The following is a 17150-nucleotide window of genomic DNA, read 5'->3' as shown; positions in this document are numbered from 1 at the left end:
TCCGTATTAAGTTCACCTCAAATTTCCCCTCTATTCACATCAGCACATCCAATCCTCAGAATCTTGATTTTTAAAATCACATCCCACACTAGGTTTCTATAGATGCTCTGGAGTTACAACTGAACAAAAATTGAAAAACAATTTTACATCTCAAGAGCTTCAACTGTTTTCCTGATGTTAGAATTGTAAAGACAATGTTAAAGTGCTCATTGTCATGGTTTAACCCCAGTTGGCAACTAAGCACCACACAGCTGCTTGCTCACCCTCTCTCCCCCGGTGGGATGGGGGAGAGAATTTGAAGGGCAGAAGAAAACTCGTGGGTTGAGATAAGAACAGTTTAATAATTGAAATAAAATAAAATAATAATAATTTTAAAAAATAATAATAAGTTGTGATGAAAAGGAAAACAAGAGAGAGAGAAAGAGAGAGAGAGAGAGAGAGAGAAACAAAACCCAGGAAGAACAAGTGATGCAACTGCTCACCACCCGCTGACCGATGCCCAGCCCGTCCCCGAGCAGCGATCGCTGCCCCCTGGCCAACTCCCCCAGTTTCTATACTGAGCATGATGTCATCATACGGTGTGGCATAGCCCTGTGGCCAGTCTGGGTCAGCTGTCCCGGCTGTGCCCCCTCCCAGCTTCTTGGGCACTTGGCTCTGCCAACATGAGAAGATGAAAAGTCCTTGACTTATTATAAACACGACTTAGCAACAACTAAATCATCAGCACGTTATCAACACTATTCTCATACTAAACCCAAAACACAGCACTATGCCAGCTACTAGGAAGAAAGTTAACTCTGTCGCAGCTGAAACCAGGACACTCGTCTTGCCACCAGAACTAAAACTCCCTAGCATCTCACACACACTTTATTTTGCTGGCTTTTGTGAGCAAAATTGTGTGATAGGTAATGGTTGTGGAAGAGCACAAAGAATTCTTGTACGTGCAAAACTGCAGAATAAAATAATAAATTTGTCAGCCAAGACTACGGAGTAATGGGAACCAGAGGAAGAAAAAGAAACAGAAGAGGAAAAGGGAGGAGAAGGCAGTTCTTCTTATACTAAATTGTAAAGGCTGGAAAAAAACCCCACCCAACCCTAAAGTTAGACTTTAAAGTTTGAAATATGGCTAAAATACAAAGGTGTAATTCTCTTACCTAGTATGGCATACAGAAGACTAGCTCCAAAAAGACTAGCTAAAATCCGCACAAGAAGCGTCTTGTGTCATGGTTTAATGATATATTAAGTGTGACTTCCAAGTTCCCTGTACTGGATCAGAAAAACTGAGGTCACATGAAAAAAAGAAATGACACAGCGTAAGCGAACTCTACGAATTCAAATTTGTTCAAATAATTTTGGCAGGTTAATTTTTTTTAATCAGAAAGATTTATGTGGCATCAAGTATCTCCTGTCCTCCTGAAGCTGACATAAACAAGGACTTATGCTTTTTTGCTGCCTCAATGTACTTTGACTAAATTGACAGAAATGGGATTGTGCATCACTGCATGATCTGGATCAAATTTTCATTGCTGGCTGATCCGCTTGCATGTATATTTGGTAATAAAGACTGTGGAACCACTGCCCCATTATAAAGGCTTCGACCCTGAAGACATCATCACCTTATCCAAAGGTATTTGTCTATAGTCATGCACGTTACAGAGCAGTTCTCAGGTAAGAGACTGTAGAAAAAGAAACTAAGTGGTAGCAGTAGCCCTGAAGACATCATCACCTTATCCAAAGGTATTTGTCTATAGTCATGCACGTTACAGAGCAGTTCTCAGGTAAGAGACTGTAGAAAAAGAAACTAAGTGGTAGCAGTAGCATGGTGGCTGAAATGATGACTTACCATTATTAACTGGATTCTGCTATCAGACCTTTTCCATACTTTAACAAAAGTCAACTTCAAAAGAAATCTTGCCAACTCCCTACTGTCATGTAAAACTACTTACTGTCATTGCACCTGGTTTATTACCCTTCCCTCTTTAACTGCACCCCCAAACAGGCACAAATTATCATCCTAGGAAGGAATCAAAATTTCTAACATCTGGAAAAGAATAAATCCTATTTCCCACGTAAGAAATCTAACACTGGTAACATATTGCAGGAATGACACATATTAGCCCATTAATCTCCATGAAACAGAACTAGAAGGCTCTTCAGAGGCACTTAAACAACACTGGTATCCAGATCTTTTTGAACTTTCAAACATACATATACTAATCGCTACACAAATCTAAAAATACGAGTGCATCAGTTGTATACACGCTTACTTAAACCTATGCTAATGTCTAACAAGACCACATTGTTTACTCATTCTCCTCTGTCAGCGCATCACAAAAATGGAAAACATGCAGAAATTTTGTATTACTTACATGTTGAAGTAGTCTTTAGTGTTGCTACAGTCTATAGTGTTGTTACAGGCTAAAGTACTACTACAACAGAAGTGACACAAAGGTCTGAGTTTAAGCAAGGCATAGAGGGAAATACTATGGGTTTTATTAAGTCAATGCAGCAAGGTTAAAGAACGACTGGCAGGTTTTCAGGCACTCAAGCCCTTCAGGTGACCTCAAAGAGAAGCTTGTGTAGGCAGCAACTTATCATATTATGCACCTTCCAACAATATTCCCTTTGATCTGTTTAATAAATATTTACTAAGCAGGACATAAACATAAGAGTGCAGAGTTTGAGAAAAAAGCAAGGGGACAAGGCTACCGTAAGTCAGCTGTGGAAAACAGCAAGGCCGTATAGCAGAGAAGAACAACATACAAATTACTCATTAATGCAATGATCAGAAGTAAATAAGGTTGTCAGGTGAGGGCCTTCTCCTCTGACTGCCATAATTTGAAATTTAACCTTTTACATAAATCCCTAGTTTTTCTTGAACAACATTTATACCCTTTCCAAGGATGTGGACACATGGCTTACCTCTCCGGAAATGCTACATAACACACTTGCTTTACCAACATGGTTGGCAAGAAAAACATTATTTCTTTAGACTGATTAACGTAAGTGCTGTCTTTGTCCTAGCTCTTGCCCATAGTCAATAAATGCCATATGAAACAGTCAGAATGAGTATTACTAAGCCAGCTTTTTTTTTTTTTTTTTTTAGAATCAGCTTAGATGCCAAACCCCGGAAAGAATTCAAGGCTAGGATGAAGCAGCCTTCTATTCTCTCAGAGGATTAATTAAAATTATACAGCACCCACACAAAAAAAAACAAACAATAAAAATGCAACCAAAACAAAAAAACAACCTTGCACACTGCTTACCAGATTAGTTTTCAGGAACAGTGACATATTCAAGCGTAAACTTTGAGAAACACATCAATGCAACAAAGCACTTGACAGAATATTCTGCCTCCTTCCAAACATGGATTTGTATTCTTTTCTTCACTTTTATTTATATATTAAGAACAAACACCTGTAAGTCACTTGCCATGTCTCAATGTAAAACAGATATACAGCCCTATTAGGCCCAGATTGAGGAAAGCATTCGGGACAGCCATAAAACACCAGCTCACATACACCCTCAACTGAAGTCCAGCTAAAATGAATTATGTGTTCAAGCTTTTCGTGAATCAATGCCTCAAAGAAGTGTTAGCTGCTTGATTAATCAGGAAGCAGTTCTGCCACTCTTCAACTAACCAGATCTTGCCACTCTCAGCTCATGTTGAGATATATTTTGCTTTAAAGTACTTTCATAGGTAGCAGGATTACAATGAAATTTGGTTCCGCTCCCCCTGACTACAGCTGCTAGAACCAAAACCTACTACTTGTACCCCATCCTCCACCCACCTGGTAGATACTCCGTGAAAATAAACGGGACTCCTCGAGGAGACGCATGCTATTCAATGTTGGTAACGGTATCCCAGCACAGCTCTTTATGAGCTTGTGTTGAAAAGTGTCATTCAGGAGTAAAGTACTATTGCTTTTTCATCCAGTCTTTGGTATATGACTTCTAATGATTCCCCTCTTTCTTTTTTCATAGATTTAGTCAGGCTTCTGTAGGCTTTCATGAGGCTTCTTAAATGTTAGTGTAAATTTTTCTCACCATCTGACTTTAAAATCCTCAGTAAGTTATCCCAAGGGCAGAGAGGGATCATTTGGCTTTAGAGCCAATTCATTCACACTTCCTGTCTGCTAGGAAAGAAAGAAAATGAAATAAAAAAGAAACTGAAAGGTGAATTTATAATAATCCCATTTATAATAATTGGGCCCTGCTAGATGCTGCTAGGCTGGAACAAGAAGTTGTTTTAACGATTCAAAGGCATCTTATACTTAAAATGACATTTCTATCCAAAAACTTCTACCTACTGTTGGTACAATTAAGAGCAAAGACAACTACAAGAAATTAAGGATAAGATTTCTCCCTGGTTTACAATTTCTTTCTTTTAGTTGGTAATTTTAATGGTTCCTAGTTGGTACCATTCGATACTTGAATATCTTCACAGACTTTTCAGTAAACAACCAGTTTCCTTGCACAGGTCTTTTGCAGAAGGGAAAGAAACCTTTTTAAGTGATAAAAAAAAGGGAAAAGTTGCCACATTGTCAGAGGAAATAAGAAATGCAAGATGTGAAGCTAATTACAATTAATTACTTAAAAATTACGAGCTTTCAGGTTCATATCAGTGTAATTCTTTCTATTTTAACTGCAGCAGATCACCACATATTTATACATGGGATGTCACCAGGTTACAGTAAACAACCAGTGAGGCCACCACACCCAGAACAAACCTTAAGACTCATAAGAGAGACCTATAATATCACTTGCATTTGTATAACACCAATATGCAGTACTACAAGCTGTCCTGGTTTCAGCTGGGATAGAGTTTGTTTTCTTCCTAGTAGCTGGTATAGTGCTGTGTTTTGGATTTAGGATGAGAATAATGTTGATAACACACTGATGTTTCAGTTGTTGCTAAATCATGTTTATAATAAGTCAAGGACTTTTCAGCTTCCCATGTTGGCAGAGCCAAGTGCCCAAGAAGCTGGGAGGGGGCACAGCCAGCAGGGCTGACCCAGGCTGGCCACAGGGCTATGCCACACCGTATGACAATGTCATGCTCAGTATAGAAACTGGGGGGAGTTGGCTGCGGGGCAGCGATCGCTGCCTGGGGACGGGCTGGGCATTGGGATGTGAGCGATTGCATTGTGCATCACTTGTTTTGTATATTCTTTTATCATTATTATTGTCTCTTTCTCTGCTGTCCTATTAAACTGTCTTTATCTCAGCCCATGGGTTTTACTTTTTTTCCCCGATTCTCTCCTCCATCCCACCAGGATGGGGGAGGGTGAGCAAGCAGCTGTGTGGTGCTTAGTTGCCAACTGGGGTTAAACACGACCAAGCTCTACTTGCAAAGACAGCTGTTGAATCAAGCACAAATTTCTTTTTTTTTTTTCCTCCCTCTCATTTTTCCTGCAGTGTTTTCCTTTGCAAGTCTTAATAACGTATCTTTTATTCTGACTTGTAGGCTTCTGACCGCAAAGATAAGGTTACAATTGTGAGTTTGTCAAGTCTGCTTAATCTTTCTGTCAAGCAAAACAGCACGTATAGTAAGTCCAGATGCAGAGACAAAGATGCAAACATAACCACAACTTACTCTTCTACCTGAATACTGTTGCAAAAGAATTTTCCTACCATTAGGGAAGATCAAAAAACCACTGCCAAATAAACAAGGCCCAGTGCACATACCAGCGCAGGGAAGATGATACTAAGCCTTCAGGCACTGGTTATTTCTGTCTTCTGAGTTTAACGTGAAAACTCACCTACAGGTTTAATGGCATTCTTGCATACACAGAGTGAGATTCTGTGGCCAAGCAAGTCACCACTATAACTTACACTGACCTCGACCGAGTTGGGATAGGATCTCACTCCTATGTTGTCAGGTATTTTCCCTCCCAAGTATAGGATCATTGCTTACACTAAAAACTCTCTTCTGAGGAATTCAAGAATTATCCACCTTCTGTGGCAAGTCACTCCCACAGCACCCAGCTTCAGCAGGGGACTCCCTAGCATCCACCTGTGAACATAATCTTGGCTAACATTCAACAAGCAGGTTGAAGCTGCCAGTTCTCAACTTCTGAAACACAGGGTGCAAACCAATAGAATATTTTTCAGAAAAGTGACCTTTTAATTCCTGTTTAGTTCAATAGGTGACAATAAGCGCTATATCCATGCAAAAGAGCGGTTATATCAAACTGAGATTTAAAGCTATGGCTACCAAGGTTTCCATGCTACCACTTATTGAAGCTAGATATAAATAAGCTGCTAGGAGCCTCAGTATTTTCTGAAGCTACAGAGATCAGCCCTTAGTGCATAGGCTTTTTTCAAAGCCAGCTTTGTAGGGAACATGCCAAACTTCTGAGTTTCAGCCTCAAACTCAAGCTTCAGGCAAGTGGCTTCTCAAGCTTGGGACAGCTTCCAAAAGTAGAAGCTCCCATGACTCTACAGGCCTTTCGTTAGTAACATTTACCAGATGAGAAAGTGCGATTTAGAGAAAAAAAAGCCCATAAAACACTTGACTTTTTAAATTGTTTCCATTTATTTATGTATTTCATATATGTAAACACATGGAAGACTAAGTATATAGCAACCAAAATAACTTTTGTGCTTTCTTCTGCCTCACATGGTAGATTAAAATACTGAATGATAATAGTAAAGATGGATATGGAAAGTCTGTGAACAATCCTTCCAATTTCTTATATGGCAGGTTATGCATTCTTCCCTAATAATTCAATGCCTTCTTAAAAATAAAAATGGACTCGCTAGCTTTATATTCTGAATCTTCTCTAGTTCTTCTTAGTTATGTGATATAAGATACCACAAAGTATTTCAGGATGTAGCATTCAATACACTGGTTTGTCAATGTGCACATTATCATGCGTTTATAGACCTTACATTCCATGGTCTAACAAAAGACATGGAATAGGTTTTCTTTAATGTTCACACAGAGGTGGCTCTACAGCTTTTTCACTGGTAGGCATCTCAGTGGAAAATTTTCAGTAGACACGCACGTGTGTGTGCATAAAGCAACAGAGGTTTGAGAGCGCAACATCAGACAAAACAGGAATAGCGTAGGTTACGTGATATCAGAAGAATATTAAGAAGATGTGGATATTTACAGAGATTCTTCACTGGAGACTGGGGCAGGGGGGAAGACCTACTTCCTTGTAACTTTTTCCTGTGTATCCCTTTTCGCATCTAGCCCAAGTTCTCCCTGCTCATCAGTGTGAGCCTGCGATGGCCAGCAAAATCCCCACTACTGAGGGCTACCACAAGGGCACGCAAATGCCCGAGAACTCCGTAAGGATTTTAAGGTTTAGTTTAAATTGTTTTAAGTGTCTATCTGCAGAAACTTGGTATATGTTGTAACTTGTTAAACATTATCTTCATTCCGCTATGCTGTCACCATACGTCACTATGTCACAGAACATCACTGTATGTCACAGAACAACTAATTCCTGGTGAATGTTCTTCTTGAAGCTCTGATGTTCAGCTCTGTCACCACAACCCTGCAGCATCATGCCAAAGCCAGTGTATTCCCTGGCGGTTGTGGGAACCATACAAAAGAGGAAGCCCGAAGTCTTCAGCAGGCTTAATTTCAAAGTTAGAAAAACCCAGTGAAATACAAGCACGGCACAGCACACAGTATCAGCCATAGTCTTTGCTAAGAATTTACAGTTAAAAGAAATATTCCCAGAATACATTAATGTGAAAAGTATAAAAGATATCTTCAGAATGAACAAATCAAAGAAAAAGCCCTTAAGGCAGACATCGCTGAAAGGCAATGAAGTTACACTGCTGGGGATTTTCTTTACTAAGGACAGGATTAATACCATGGTCTAGTTGGTATCACCTGAAACTTCCAAGTCTGAGACCCTATTTTCAGTTCTTCACAACTTCATTTGTGGGCTGAAATTCTCCACCCTCAAAAGAAGCACGTGAATAAGATGGGAGTTCAGGAAGGGTTACTGAGAAGGCTAAGTGAAAGAAATGGGATTTGAACAAGGTAAGAGAGAAGAAATGAGATAGGAGAGAAGCTGAATGAGTCCCAACTGGGGATAATAAGCAGAAAATCTGTGCCCACTAATGTAGCTTGAAATGAAACCCAAGATTGTTCTATCTCATCATTTTTTTTCCTATCAGCACATCAGCTGTTACATCCTCTTACATTGCTTGGCCTCAGAAATAGCAACCTACAATTGCTGTCACTTATTCCATCACATCAAGACGCAGAAGTCCATACAGCTAATCTTGAGATTCAGCCTTGATGATGACCTACACTGGTTTCAATATGACACCCTACAATAGAATTACCATGGGTTTTTTTAAAATTAAAAGTTTATTTATGGATACAAAGCCACAGAGTTTGTTACAAGAGTATCACTGCACTTCCTAAGCCTAGCACGCAAACCTTCAGGAATGCCAGAGATGAGTTTGCCTCAACAATAGGATTTTTAGGACCCTGTGCATGTGTGCAAAGACATTTTTAATTACAGGCTCAGAACGGTATTTTTTCATTCCGTGTAATTCCTACTTCAGCTTCTGCAGAGGAGAGCATGATCTGAAGACGAACCGTTCATTTCTACTAAGATGACTGTCTTTCCCTCTTGTTAAGTAACGCAGGGGAGGTACTCATAGAGGTGAGGCTTGGACACGGGGAAGAGGAGAAGGGATGGTCTCAGAGCTAACATGGATGATCTGGAATCCATTTTTGCCTCTGCCAACAATTTCCAAGGAGATACTTTGTAAGTCATTAAACAAAACTCTTCTCTTAGATGACTTGAAGACTACCTACGAGCTTGCCAAGAGACAACATGTAAGTAAAATGAACAGAGCAGTTCCCTCAGGAGAGCTGATCCTAGCTTGCTCCCCTTGACTCACATCTGGCATGCTCCCTGAATGGTGAAAACAGAAATATAGTCCTTACTTTTGGAATAGTTTAAAAGCATGATAAAATAGCTTAAAGGAATAACCCATACATATTTGGTTTTCCCGAGAGAGAGAGAGATACTTTGCTCTTCAAAGAACTAAGAATGTGGAGACTAGCCTGACATAAAGAATTGGCTTGATAATAAAAGAAAACTGAGTATAGCCACCAGTCTACAGAAAAACCCAAATAACAGCTGGAATTCAGTGCTGAGTGCCTGGCATTGGACACATAGTCCTTCATTCTCAGAGGCACCTGCAGCCCCAGGTGCAGTAAATGGCAGCACTCACAGGATTCAAAATTTCTTAGAAATGCGTGGTTTGACCCATTGCATCCCGTATTTGCATGATTAGAGGATTATTTCTTACATGTTCGTCAGCTCATGCTACTTATTCCCCACCTGCAGTCACTGCCTGCATATGCCGTGAAAGTTATTGTCATCATAGATCAAAGATTGTGCCTCCAAAAGACAGAGTGAGCAGGAGGAGGAGAAAAACTCTCAAAGAATATGGATTGCTTCAGTATCATATAAAGTGAATTCAGTAATACAGAATGAAACATTCAGTAAGTATGAACAAAGTAAGACTTCCAGTAGAAGCAAAGAAGAAATAATAATTTCTTCTTTTTCTTCCCTCAAGTGTTCTTGTTTCTTAAACCAGATATTATAAGTCAATGATTATATTTAGTTCTCTTTGAAAAATGCCTTATATTTTGTAACAAAAGAGCTTATTTTAGTTAGGGTCAGGGAAAATTTGGTAGTTCAACTAAGCCACTCTTTAATATACTGGTAATACTAACTGCCAGTCTCTCATTTGATGCAAAGAGAGCTTTTTTGATAATTGTCTCCTTGAAAAGGCACCAAGTTGTCCGTTTTTAAGCTGTCAGGCTTGAACAGTGTATATGTACAACAGAATCTGTGCCTTATTACAGTAATATCCAGCAGTGTTGCTAAAATAAACGTCTTTTGGCAATACTTTTACAGTTACTCTGCACTTTCATTCCTTTTCAGCCTTAGATATTGCTGACTCAAACTTTCCCCTTCATCAGTACTTTTACCCACATCTTCTAAAGGGTTCTTGGGGGAAAAAACTATCAGTTAAAACAAGTATGATTTTATATTTTCCAAATTATTTTTTCTGTATTTATTTTATTTTGTTGTTAAAATTTTGATACTGTCCACATAGCCTGTTTTTTCTTGAAAAATTATGTGCTTTTTTAATATGTAATATAAATCCTAACCAGACCTCTTCATTCCTGGACATGAAACAGCTGCTTCTTTCCTGCAGTTCAGCTGGGCCAATGAAGTGGGGGATGCGCAGGAAAGCTGCCAGATACAAGTGTCATTTCTTTTTTCTTCAAAAGCAAAGGAGGTCAACCTGTGTGACTCCAGCCTCGCGTAACTCACAAGCAGGTCATATGTGGTTCCCACAGTTGGTCTCTATCATTTGCCTGGCACTGGGTTATGATGGTGTGGAGGCTGGCAAGAAATCCGAAACCCCAGCTGTGGGCACGGTGAGCAGCAAGAGCGACTCACACTAATGCTGGATCTGGAGTCACTCCCAGGAGGCCTTGGCTGCTGCACCCATTCCTGAGCAGCAGCCTGTCTAGATCCCCTAATTTCCACTTCTCAGAGCTGCATCCTACATCCCTAGCCACAGTACCATCTTGGACTGTGGTTTGCATAGTCTGCAGTGTGACAATCCTGATCCTAGAGTTATAATGTTCTGTTAAATCCCATTAAAAAAAAAATATTGAAACATTTGTAGTCTTAAAAATGGGAATTCTAGTTTCAATAACACAATGCCTATTAAACAATGGCTGTTCTGTTGTAGCTGAATTTAAAAATTAAACCAATCCAGTCAATACAGCATAAACACTTACAGCTATGCTATGCACAAACCCTTTACACTAAGGACCGTTTTGACTCTGAACAATTTATCTGAAAAAAACCCCACTCTTACATTTAAAACCAATAAAACCCAATACTCACATAAGCACGTAGAATACTCACTCAGCTCAGTCACACAATGAGTTCATGGCTCTATCCATATTCTTATAAAAAAGCTTAAGAGTTCACAGGCGAGTACAAAAAATACTGTTTACACATTTCCCCAGCGTTACTATTATTAAACATTTATTCAATCCAGAAGAACTTTAAAAATACAGTTTACGTCTCCCCATGTTTATTTACTTTTTGAATTCCTGATCTAACAATGAAGAAAACCACACAGGGAACTCAGTTTCATTTCCCTTATTAAAGTTAGTTCCACCTAGCATTACTGCATGTTTTTGTCTGAAGACATTAGAATAAGTGACTTGTGTAACAGCAACTTTAAAAAAGAATTTCTTTGGTTACAAAACATCACTGCCTGACTTAGATCTATTCAGAGACCTCTCAGCAAACTACTAGATTTGACGATAAAATGGCATGCTCTTTTAGGCAGCATACTGAAGGCCTATAACATGTCAGTGGCAAAAATCAGACTTAGATGCCAAGACACCTCCCAAAAGCAGCGGTCACTCCTGCTTGGAAGAGGCTTTGGTGTCAGATGGAGGCAAGGCTTCTGCCTTCAGCGGTCCTGACTACTGCTCCATGAGGAGCTTTAGTCCTGCATCCAGCTACCTAGGTTGGACTTGTGGAACTGAAAGACAGCTCAGTGATCATTCGGCTCATGGACCCAGTAGCAGGCCAACAGCTTCTCTGCGTTAAAGTGGAAGGAAAAAAAAAAAAAAAAAAAGCCAAACCCCCAGCAGCAAGGTCATCAATACAACGTACAGCATCAAGGACAGGAAACTCCTGGCTGCGCACTCCATCACCCTCGCGGGAAGTGAAAAGGCACCTAACTGGGAACGGGCCTTTCCCTTAGATTTCAGGCGAGCTGCTTACCTGCTGTGCAAGGCTGGGAAGAGAGGCTCAGCCTCTTTTGTCTGCCCTGAAGGATTTCAGCCTTGTCGTGGACTTCTACCAGGGTGCGTTTGGAAGGGGGGCTGGATGGGAGGAATTGCAGGAATGCTAATGGCAGCAAACGAGAGGAACCGGTTCCAGTCTGTACTCCACAGCCCCCCCACCCTCGCCCCGGAGTTAAATCGGCCTTAACTAAACCTTGTGCCACCTTCTGCCTGGAAAACTTACTACAAAATAACAAGGTCATCACTCAGGCATTTGGAAAGGTCAGAATGAAAGTTTCACATACAACGTGAATTCAGCCCCTTAAGCACATGTGCACTGATACAGATTTTAACTACTTGCCAAAACTATGACGCAACACGCATAGACAGGGTGCCGAAGAGTGAACTAATAAAAAAATATATATCTATTATAATGGGGGTGATGAGGAATTCATTCTCAAAGGACTGGTAACAAAGATGGCGAAAGAAAACCCTAAAAGCACAACATATCAATATATAGCTAGAGATGTTCTTTAAGGGATATTTATCAATATATAGCTAGAGATGTTCTTTAAGGGATATTTTATGGCCTACAGTTATAGTGTTGAACCTCAATCACATAATGTTTACTGTAATCCTTACCCCATTTTCTGTGTTTCTTGTGAGGTTTTTATATTGATGCAAGCTCCGTTTCTGCAAGGGGACTCACATGCAGGAACTTTTTGTCCGATGAAGTTCTCCCATGAAATTGGTGGGGACGGCCACAAGAGCGCAAATTCACCTACCTACCACCAAACCCGGCAAATTATTTCACGTATTCTTAATGTGTAGAATCCTATTCAGTTGAGTCATATCCTTGTGCAAATAACCACAAGACTCAGTTTGCGGACTGAGGCGTAAGCACCGGTGTAAAGCAACAGCCTCGTGTAATACCTGTTACAGTATAAACCTGCCTCTCGTTGCCACCTTTGAATCCTGTTAACGTGGGAAACTGTAAAAGTGAAAGCGTCCGGCAGAAAGGACACACCGAAAGCCTGCCCGGGCACAGCCGCTGCCCCATGGAGCAAAACTGGGGGGGGGGAACCCCAGACCACCCCGTCGGTTGCTTCGCCTTTAGGCGGGGCGCCCTCCGCCCACGGGCACCGCAACAGGTTGTTACAACGAGAAGCACGACGAGCGCTGGGCTCGACACGCACCGAGGGCACCTACTCCCACCGCCCAAGCGCCCCCAGGGGCCCCGCCTGCCGCTGCCTCCACCCCCGAAGACCCCCCCCGGCAGCCAGTTCCTCACCCCCCGGGAAGCCCCAGCCGCTTTTACCTTCCCTCACCAGGAGGTCGCCGCTGCCGCCCCGGGGAAACCGGCCTGGGCCCCGAGGACACGGAGCCTGGGCCCCTCCGCACCCCCCGGGGCGGGCCGGCCTCACGTACCTGGCGGCGGGCGGGGGCTCGCAGGCACCACAGGTGCTCCTCCGGGCCGAGACGAAGCAGGCGGGCTGCGGCAGCACCGCCCCGGGGCCGGCCTCACCTGCGGGCGGCCGGAGGAGGGGCGAGGCCGCGGGCCGGGGCACGGCCGGCGCCTCCGGCCCCTGGGAGGCAGCGGGGGCGGCTGTTGGGCCGCGCTGTGGCCGCCCTCGCCTCAGGCCCGGGGCGGGCCGGGACCAGGCCCCGCTGACCGAAGCGGAGGCGGCGTGGGGGGCTGCGGGGCTGAAGGGGCTCCTCAGGGGAGACGAAGCGGGGCTCTCGTCGTCGGCCCCGGGCTGGCGGGGCGGGGCGGGGCGGTGCGCTGCGCTGGAGGCCCGGGCCGCCCCGCCGCCCTCCTCCCACGCAGGTGCAGCGGGCGGGGGTGCAGCTTTTAGAGCAAATGCCGGCGGGTGTCGGCGACCCAGCACGGGCCCCGGCCTTTCGGTTTCGTTTCCCGCCGGTGGTTCGCGGCCGGAGGAGGAGGGAGCCGGCCGGGGGGTGTGGGGCTGGGGCGGCGCTGCCCGGGCCCTGGGCGCCGCGCCCACCCCCCAGGCCCTGCTGGAGCGGGGAAACAAAACCAGAGGCATAAGCACGATGTGGAAATTAATCTCTTTTCGCTGCCTTTTTATTGTTTAGGGGGAAAAATAAATTAGTTACCAAGTTTTCAAGCATCGCCATCTGACTACAGCGGGGAGCAAGGAACATATTGACAGAGAGCTCGGGGGGGGGACCCACGCTTTGTAATTCATTCAAGGGATGCAGAGGAGTCAGATGCGGCCCTTTGCTGTAAGGCACGCGCGTGCTGGTGGGTTCTGGGTGGCCAGCGTTTGGTGGCATTGCTCCGTCTGCCCAGGGAGTGAACAGACAATATCTGCCCAGTGTAATTTTCCAGTCGGTATGACTAACGTTTATCCTTTTCACATACCTTTTTTACAAGCGTGTGACACCGGTAGCTCCTCTAGGTCTACCCGTGTCCCCATGCAGTTAGGAGAAGTCCAAAGTACCATCAGCATCCTGACAAAAGACTCCAGGTTCATCTTTTGTCCCACAATTTCACCAGGATCCTGACGTTTTCTTTATACTCCCTCAAACTCATGCTAGGAGTAGGTCATTGCCAGTAAAAGAATGGGAAATAAGCTGAGATAAATAAATGGTAGGGGGGAAAAAAAGGACAAAAACACAATTAGAGGCACAAGGATACCACCTCACCGAGCCATAAATTGCCGGATGCTTCCACTGCTGTGGGAAAATCCTGCCAGACTCACCTTCCTTGGCTTCTGCTGGTGGCTACTGTCAGAAAGGGGGGCTATGGGATGTGGGGTCTGACCCGGTATGGCTGCCCTTAGAGCTTTGCCTGCATGGTATGCCCCTCATGCTGCCTTTTCCAAACAGGAGTCAGCTCACTGTGGACTCACTCCTGCTTCTGAGTGATTAGTTCATGCAATATCTTTTCTTTCTTCTGTCCATCTGGAGAAGCCTCCTCCTCACCCCACTTTACTAAAAGTAATAGGAATTTCTAAGTGCACAACTTTGTATTTCTACTATTAAATTGCATGTCATTTCTCTTTCTCCTGTCCGCAGATTCATCCAATTCTTTCCACAGGGTATTCCAATCCTTTTCTGTTGTAACAACAGGTCTTGGGTTTATGTCATCAGCAAATTTCATTAGCACACTCATGGTTTTTGTGCCAAGGTCACTAATAAAATTTTAACTAAGATTAGTTCTGAGATCAGTCCCTATGGAACTGCATTAGTAACCTCCTTCCATCTAGAGTTTCCCTTTCAGCACAAGCTATTGTCCTTACTTTTCATTTCTTACATTCATTCGCATCTCTCCATCTTAATTAATATTTTCTCGCATGGCATCCTCTCAAATGTTTTATTGAAGCCCAGATAGATTTGATCTACCGTATTTGCATTGTTTGAGAAAATGATTTATCAGACAAAGATACTGGCTTAGTCTGGTATGTTCTATCTTTGGTGAAGTCCTGCTGCATTTTAACTAGTTTTTCATATACCTCCACATCTTTAATTAGTTTTTCCTTCAGCGTTTGTTCTAAAGCTTTGTATACTAATGAGGTCAGATAAAAAAGCCTGTAGTTGCTTGGATCAGTCCGTTTGCTCACCAAGTACAAGTCCCACACAACAGTCTCTGGACTTTCAGTGTCTTTCCTGGGCTGCTGTAGCCACTAGGTGTGACCTGAAATTAAGGCACAGTATGCCTGTGATTGATTGATTTTAGACTAACCCCTCAGGCTGACAAAGCCAAATGTTATTTTTTTTTGCTTCAAAGCCTGCCTCACAGGTTTCTTTCACAAAACCACGTGTTCAGATTTCCTAGTTCCCAGATTTACTTAGAGTCATGCCTTTGAGATTTTATGTACACAACCTGAATGCTCTGGCATTGCTTTGCATATACCTCTTTTCTGTTTCAAATGCATTTCTTTATGTTTGTATTTTTATTGTATTAACATTTTGTCTGCAACCCAAAAAGAACAGTTGAACGCTGCTTCTACTTTCCTCTTTATGAACATGTCCAGCCAATGGATTTAGAATAAATCTTATTATTTGAAAACAAAATCATTTTGCTCGACTCCAATTGCAGCCAAATGCCACCTCAAAATGAGATGTAGAAGTGAAGGTCATGGGTAAATGAAGTGTTAAGTTTGTCCTACAGAACCCAGAGAGAGCTTTTTCTCTAGTGTTAGTTTGGTCTTAAAAGAGGTCTCTTTCCATGGACCTTGCCACTTTCTTAATTAGCTCCCAGTTGATACGAGACTCCAGGTTGCTTTCTTCCAGATGGTGAAGACCACGGTGAGGTTGTTACTGAGAGCGACATTTAATTCCTCAGAGCAGTAGCACAAATGGGAGTGGAGAAGGCAAGTCCAGATTTTTGGCTGGACCGCCGTACTTCCATATCCTTCACCCAGCATGAAAACTCTCCCCTAGTGTATTTCAGCCTCTCCATGTCCTTTTGCATGTCCGAATAAACAGGTTGTTTAGACTTGGCTTTACATGGCTTTACCCCAGCCCACAGCACTGAGCTCGGCTTGTAAAAGATTATCTAGAAATTTGGAAGAGGGGAGCTTCCAGTCACTGAGGTCTTCTGAGCAGCTAAATTCAAATCAGAGCAGCAATGACTGTAAGGACTGCAGGATCGTCACCGGAAGATTTCGGTGCTAAGCTGTTCATTACCTCCTGTTGGCAGAACGCCTGTGCGAGGTGTATACTGCTTGTGTTATTTTAACTGTGTGGGTAGATGATCAGTATTCTGCAGGTAGGCTCTAAAGCTAAGTAGAGACTAGACTTTGGTCACAGAAAGCAAGTTTTACTGATAAAATAGTGGAGTAACATCAGGCTGCAGATTTTTACTTGGTAAAATATCACCTCTGTTTTCTCTCAAGGCGAGAGGTAGGTTTGCACGGTGAGTCTCTAAGATAAGACTCAGCACTGAGGCCAGCTGATCTTATGCAAACTGGAGGAAAGATCAACAGAAAGAGCAAGGTTAGGTTTTCGAGTAAAGCCGTGACATCTCACCAGGCTAACCTTAATAAGTCATGCACCATTTTTTTATTCAAAATAAGAGAGTACTGTATAGGAGAGTGTACCCAGTTTGACTCTACCATGTGTATATATTCTAGCCTTTCATTTCATATGAACAAGAACCAAATGTATACTATTTGTCATCTCTAAATCTGTAATTTATATACAGGTTCACTTAAGGAACATAATTCACTATTATTAAAATTTGCTTTAGAGAAAGTTGCAAATGAGGGCCCTCTAACACAAATTGACTTAATATGGGTGTCTTTTTATTTATGATGTATAATGTATCAGTTACCACGATGAATGCAACATAAATACAGAGATTTGG

At 42.6% G+C, this 17150-nt stretch overlaps 1 protein-coding gene across 3 annotated transcripts in view; it reads right to left on the bottom strand.

Annotated features, from left to right (window-relative positions):
• The window catches only part of ARHGAP8 (Rho GTPase activating protein 8), an 86245-nt gene extending 72603 nt beyond the window's left edge, over positions 1–13642 (bottom strand). The window contains exon 1 of one of the 3 annotated variants that reach the window (XM_087766340.1): positions 13134–13642. The gene's annotated coding sequence lies outside the window, so the exon portion shown is untranslated. Of the gene's footprint in view, positions 1–482; positions 503–13133 lie in introns of those variants that run through there. The other 2 variants (XM_087766339.1, XM_087766341.1) reach the window with 2 other exon arrangements.
• Positions 13643–17150: the final 3508 nt, after the last annotated feature.

Source organism: Nipponia nippon, unplaced genomic scaffold (assembly GCF_047370975.1).
Source record: "Nipponia nippon isolate SJK-2023a ecotype South Korea unplaced genomic scaffold, ASM4737097v1 scaffold_3, whole genome shotgun sequence".
Classification (NCBI taxonomy): Eukaryota; Metazoa; Chordata; class Aves; order Pelecaniformes; family Threskiornithidae; genus Nipponia; species Nipponia nippon.
Note: the sequence above shows the minus strand (reverse complement) of the source record. Positions and strands in the feature narration are given on the sequence as shown.